The sequence below is a fragment of the Perca fluviatilis genome, chromosome 15 (genome assembly GCF_010015445.1).
Source record: "Perca fluviatilis chromosome 15, GENO_Pfluv_1.0, whole genome shotgun sequence".
Taxonomy (NCBI): Eukaryota; Metazoa; Chordata; class Actinopteri; order Perciformes; family Percidae; genus Perca; species Perca fluviatilis.
Genome location: NC_053126.1, coordinates 33,819,602 through 33,826,228, shown reverse-complemented (window position 1 = coordinate 33,826,228; position 6,627 = coordinate 33,819,602). Strand labels below are relative to the sequence as shown.

Sequence of the window (6,627 nt, the reverse complement as noted above, 5' to 3'; positions counted from 1 at the left end):
GCTTTCTCTCTTCTTTTGTCTTCTTTTTTCCTCCTTCTTTGCTGTTGGTTTTGACCTCTCTTTTCCCCTTGTTTATGGCCCAATCTGGGTATTGGCAGTGTGTGAGTGCATTTTTATGTGCTCTTCTTCCTCCTCCTGTGCTTTTTATATGTTATGAAACTGGCCCGGTCATATAGTGTTCGGACGACTGATAGTTTATGTGTTCTGATGACCAGAGTATCTTCTATTAAAAACCCACTCAGGATGGCCGACAGTGGGTCGCCCATGGCAAAACCCTCTTTTGTTTGTAGATGGTCCCCCTTGAATTGGAAACGTGGATTTGGATACAAAACGTGAGCAGCTGAGTTATGTCCTCTACAGTTAACTTTGTATAAGTGCGTTTTTTTTCAACGTTTTGTCTGCTTGCAAACGGTTCTGTACTATGCTGAGTGTGACATCGATGGGGTTTTTGTGAACAGTGACACTATGTCATGCAGGACCGTGCAGAGACCTTTGGAGGGGCAGGTGCTCAAAGTATAAAAGGGGCACATGGAACAAGGCTTTAAATAGGGCTGTGCTCAAAATATCAATACATCAATATATTGTGACACATTCCTTTCTGATACGTGTATCGATACGGATGCGTCTGTATTTATATGGCAGCAAATGTTGTTATGCAATTTAGAAAAAGAATCAGAATAGAAAAGACCATTTTAAGGTCAAAAGTTTAAAAAAATATTTTCTTTGCACCTATTAATAACTCTGGAATTACAAACTGAAGTGTCTTAAGTTGTCCCAATCTGAAGGCTTTTTCTTCTGTTAAACAGAATAGTAAAGAATAGCTGTTATAGTAAAGTCGGTCCAGGACATCGTCATTTTTCAAAATCAACGTGGCCCGTTTTGTACAGTATAGTTTTATTTAATGCCTTATCAGCAGGGGTTAAATTGGGATTTGTTATGTGGGGGGGCTCAACCTAGGGGGGTCCAGGGGTATACCCCACCTCGAAAAAAGAAATTGAAAAATAAACCGCTAAATGGCACTTTCTGGAGAGTTTCATGCAAAGAAATGGAGAAATTGAGTCTTACATGATATGTGCAAAACTGCAAGGTTAAGAACCTATAGGCTACTTTGCATTGTTGTAGTATCAACAGGTATTAGGGCATTAAGCATTTACATTACTGTTAATCAGTCATCACTTGATTACATATTGTATTACCTTGTTATGACATAAGAAGTGACCCATACAATGTGCCAAACATAATGTGCCACATGAAGAGACAGCATGACAGTACCAACAGCTGAGAAGATTTGGGTCTGTGGTGACCAGGTCCACCTCACACAAACTTCCTTCTCCCAGTCTCTCTCTTTACTACAACACACACACACACACACACACACACACACACACACACACACACAACAAACACACACACACACACACCCCCCCCCCATTCCGTTCGATATAATTCGTTTCACGGTTTGGTCAGCAACATGAACTCGTAGCGGCCGGTGGAGCTTCCGAGCACCGGGCTTCCACCGCTGCGAACGGGGTTTTAGCTTTAGGAGAAGTCATTTTATCTACCGACGGAGACACTTTGGCGTTATGTAGTTGACCCGCGGTGAATTGTCTGCAGTTCTGGGCGGGTTGTTGCCGTGTTCTGATTGTTCTAATGTCTTATCTCCGCCGAGACTAAATTGTGACATATTTAGACTGCAAGCAGGCACATCCGGACAAACGAGCAGGCTTGAGCCCCGGAGAGCCCCGGCCCAATTTAACCCCTGCACACAGCAATATAAACAACAGCTCCATGCTCTCTTCACGTCGTTCTTGTAAAATAATAATAATAATAATCAGTAAACATTACAAACACACCGCTTCGCTGAGAACAGCCCTTACCAGCAGCCACGGTATTGAAGATCCTCTCCTTCTGATGCAATATTAAAAAACGCGTGTGCGGCAAATCGTCCCGGTCTGGATGAGGTCTCAGGTGAAAGGTCATCATGTGGTTCATTTTATTTACGAATACATTATTATTCATTAATTTACTAATGGTTAGATTTGGGCAGGCCTTAACAAAAGGGCCTTTAATTACATTATTTTTTTTTTTTTGCCTTGACAAAAGGGCACTTTGGACATCAAGAGGCAAAGGGGCAGGTGGGGCACCCTCCGCCCCCTGCACGTGCCTGACGTTATGTGAGATATATATATATTTCCTCCCTTTCCACCTTAATGTTGTTTAGTTCCTTTGCCATCTGTTTTGAGTCCTTGCAGTGTTGCTTTGTAAGGCCCAACAGAGGTTTTATTAGCTCTACTAGAGCTTTGGATAGATTGTGTGACTGAGCTTAGAGATTGAGCCTATGCTATCCACAACTGGGCGAAGTGGGTTGTCTGGTTTGTGGATTTTGGGGGTGCCATATATGCGTGGTGTGACACTGGCTGTGGTAGCCCAGTAAGCACACATACGTCGGCACGACGTATGCAATTGATCGCTTCGTCTGCAATTGATCGCGGGTCATAAAGAAGAATAACGAAGCATCGTTTATTGAGCGTCTGGACGTCTTATTATGATCACAATCTATACATCGCAGCGACGTATTAACTATGTCGGTGAGCTGTATTAACAGTTCCTCAGTTGTTCGCGGGTCATTTGGAAGCATCGTTTATTGAGCGTCTGGACGTCTTATTATGATCGCAATCTATACATCGCAGCGACATATTAACTATGTCGGTGAGATGTATTAACGGTTCCTCAGTTGTTCGCGGGTCATTTGGAAGCATCGTTTATTGAGCGTCTGGATGTCTTTACTGTACACACACACTGTTGATGTGATGGACAGTGAATCTGAATTCTGCCCAGCAACATATTCGCGCCACAGTCGATAAAGGAAGGGGGAAAAAAAGTTGCCAGTCTACGAATGGTTAGGATGGAGACTGCTTCTTTGCTGCTGTCAAATACCATGGTAAGCACTATTTCATCTTAACGTAACGTTAATACAAATATTTCGACGTTTTCTCATGTGGAAGTTGGTGTTCATCGGACTAATAACAAGATATGTTAGTAAGTTACGCCATGTCATGGTTTAAAGTTACTTTAGAGCCGTTAGATCAGGCTCACATCGCACTAGCCGCCCTTTTTCACATTCATTTAAAATTAAAATATCCGTGCTCTAGCTAGTTAGCTTGCTAGCTATATGTACTAATCTGACTGAATTTGAATGTAAAGTTAACGTTAGCTGCTATGTCAGTTGCAGTACATGCCAATAACGTTAGCTAAGGTGAGGCTGCTAGCTATAGCTAATTGAACGTTACCCGATATCCCTTAACGTTAATTTTAGCTAGCTAGCTAGCTAACAGTAACTGAGTGCCGCACCTCAGTCATACTTTGCTCATATCGGTTAATTTGATTTGTTTTGGCTTTAATGGAACTGAAATCTCAACAGAGAACATTTAAAGCTGAAGACTTGTTATATAATCAAAATTTAGCTAGCTAAAGGTAAATTCGGCATGTAGCGTTAGCTAGCTAGCTAGCTAATCTGCCAACTAACGTTAAATCATATTTAAAAAAGGTGAAGAGGTTCAGGGGCCGTCTAATTCGTACTTATTACATTGTGATTGTAATATTTCATTTTTACACTGCTTATTAACTAAATGACACTATGTAAAATTAGTTTAGGACAGTTTAGCTAGTAAGACTGTGGATCGTTTCTGTACACTCGGCATTAAATCTGGTTAACAACTGATTTTGAAAATGGGGTTGGGAGTGCCAACGGTCATAAAACATCAGTTATTAGCTAGATGGTGCCCGTTTTCGTGGGCTAACGTTAGCCTTCAAAACACTAATGAGCATCGTCACCTGTTACCATGATTTTCTTGCTGATATATCACTAACGTTGATTAATTAAAATAAAAACAATTTACTTGGCAAGCTAGCGTTAGCTTAATGTAGTTACTGTCCAGTCACTTAACTTTAAGTTTTACTTTTTGTTGAAGCTAAATTGATCATAAGCCTAACTGACATTAGCGGTTTATAATCGGCTTTAACAGGGACTTAACACGTTCTATGGACATATTGAATCACATTTGACTTTGAGATCAATACAATTATCAATATCACAATAATTTAATTGGTATATTGCTTTTTTCTCCCGTTTTTCCGTTAGAACGATGTAGCTATATGTGTGCATCTGTAAGATGTATGAAATACGTTGGAACGATGTATATATGTATACGTCGCGGAGAGAGCGGCTATATGTCGTTGAAACGTACAGCAGCGACGTCCCGGGGACGTCGTGCCAGTGAGCAAACGAGCAATCTACTACGTATCCCCGATGAATTTGGATTACATCGCCAATACATCGCCAATACATCGCCATACATCGTGGTGACGTATGTGTGCTATAATGTTTATAGCAAGGGTAACTTTGGTAAACTGTTAGTTGATGTTTGTTTGCTTGTTTGTTTCACTAGTTATCCCTCATTAAAAAGGGGGTTCTTGCTAAGAATATCACCATCTTCTACAAAATGTCAGGAATACACTGTGTTCATTGCGAAACAGTAGTTACAATACTAAAAATACTGCATCCTCACAAAAGAGCAGTATTTTTTGATAGTAGCTTTCACATAGTGTGTCTGTTTTTATGTTGGTATGATGTATAGTGGAAGATCAGAAAACGTCGGCAGGAGGTGGGAGAGAAGGCAATGCAGAGATGAAGGACATCATACCACAATAATAGTTGTGTGTATAAGCCTGATCAACAAGTGAAAAGAGTCAGGTATGTTATTGTCATATTAGTTTGTTGCAAGAAGCAAATTACACACCTGTAATCTGAATCTATCTAGTATTTGGGGCCGGCGCAGTGCCACTCATGATTCTTATGTGTTGCTCTATTTTTTTAACCCCCTGTGTGTTCAAGGGGTCCTAGACTTTCTCTATCTATTACATTGTACTTGAATTATTAATTACCTCTGTATATTAATCTCTTTCAGATAAGAGGAAAGAGTTTGAAAACTGATTTGATGACCACTGCTGAATTGGCCTGCTAAGAGGAAGAGGCACTAATGATTCCAGAAGAGGAAGCCAAAGAAGAAGACCTACGCAGACTTTGAAATGGGTAGGTAATAAACTATTATTAAATCATATCCATCTATCAACAGTAAATATTTTAACCCTTTGGAAGTTGTACTTAAGTTACATTTTGTATTCAAATGTAACCCTAATGTGCAGTGAAGGAGATATACCACACTTCCTTCCTGCTGCTGCCAGACTTTATAATCAACACTGCTCCAAGTAGACCACACGCACCCTATCTGACAATTTACTCACGTGCAACATCAATGTACACCTTTTTTATGCAATATCAATAACTCCTCTGTGCAATACTGTGAATACCGTATTATTAAACTTTCTGTCTGTATACTGAACAGTTTTAACTGCTTTATTCTTGCGTTTTTACTGATGCTTTTGTCATTGCACTTTCCTTCTGGTGCAGTATCACTGAAAATGTCCTCTACTGTGGGATTAATTAAGGATCTTATCTTGTTTTAAATTTGTATATGTTTGTATTTTTCAGATCTCTCAATTGCCATGATGACCAAGATATTCAACGGGAAAATGTGGAAAGCTGCCATATTCCCAGTCATTACTTTGCCAAATCATCTGTGGTAAGTTTACAAAATCGTAATTGAAAATGGGAGTAGGAAGTAAAGAGAGGGCAGCATAAAATGACACCTTTGGTTTCAAAAGTAACTACTTTTTAAATAATTGTGATTACTATGAAACCTTGATGTTAGCCTTTTTAGAGAGAAAGTTATGGTATTTTTTTATGGGACGATTTATAACATGCTATTTAAAGCTTTAATTTACAAAGTGATCTAAATACATATTGTCAGAATGGCACTTTAACAGCGGTTGAGGCTAGATGGGATACAGCTACGGTGTCTAGATTTTGCGGGATTTTTGCGTAACTTTTGGCCGTAGCTGTATCCCTTCTACCGTAAACAGCCCACCTTGAACTTCATCCAAAATGAAACTGCACAGACTGCAGCGCCCCTACTGACCAAATGTCCTTACTGTTCAATTATATTTAAAGGCTGAATGGGAGTTTCTGAGGAAAATTTAGCTGAGAATTTAACTACGTTAACGACATTTGGCTTGCCATATTCTACTTGTCATATTCTTCTATTCACATCTGCAAAAAAAAAATCTTACTCAACCACTCAAAACAAAGGGAGATGAAACAAAAAATGTATTAAAAGATACTTCTTCGAATAACGCACAAAACCCAAATCTTTTTTTCTTGTCACTGCAGCACCACCACTGAGGGACCCTACTTTCCTGAGTACGAAGCCGGCCATCAAGGAGTTCCCCAACTGGCAACAGACTGGAGCAGAGGCTGTAGCAGGGACAGCATTTTTTTTTGCTACTGAAATAATTTACAATAGAAAGTGGACAATATAGTGTGACAATTAGTTTTTGTTCTCCAACATGTACACACTGCTGTTGTGAAGCAGTGATATACAGCTCACGAGTGTATAGTCAAAAGAGAGAAATACTGTATATTTCAGCGACTCCTACAGATTAAGAAAAATAATGAATTTTGTTAATAAATAAATGTTATTCTTGGCTCAATTGTTAAGTGTTTGGGTT

The 6,627-nt window shown here is 39.6% G+C and overlaps 1 long non-coding RNA gene across 2 annotated transcripts; it reads left to right on the top strand.

Moving 5' to 3' along the window:
* Positions 1-2,902: 2,902 nt before the first annotated feature.
* LOC120573974 lies at positions 2,903-6,403 on the top strand. 2 transcript variants are annotated; one of them, XR_005641804.1, is made up of 5 exons: positions 2,903-2,941; positions 4,638-4,753; positions 4,968-5,092; positions 5,552-5,642; positions 6,290-6,403. It is a non-coding gene; the product is annotated as an uncharacterized LOC120573974 (long non-coding RNA). The 2 variants fall into 2 exon arrangements; XR_005641803.1 differs by lacking the exon at positions 2,903-2,941 and having other exon boundaries at positions 4,373-4,753.
* The last annotated feature ends 224 nt before the right edge of the window (positions 6,404-6,627 follow it).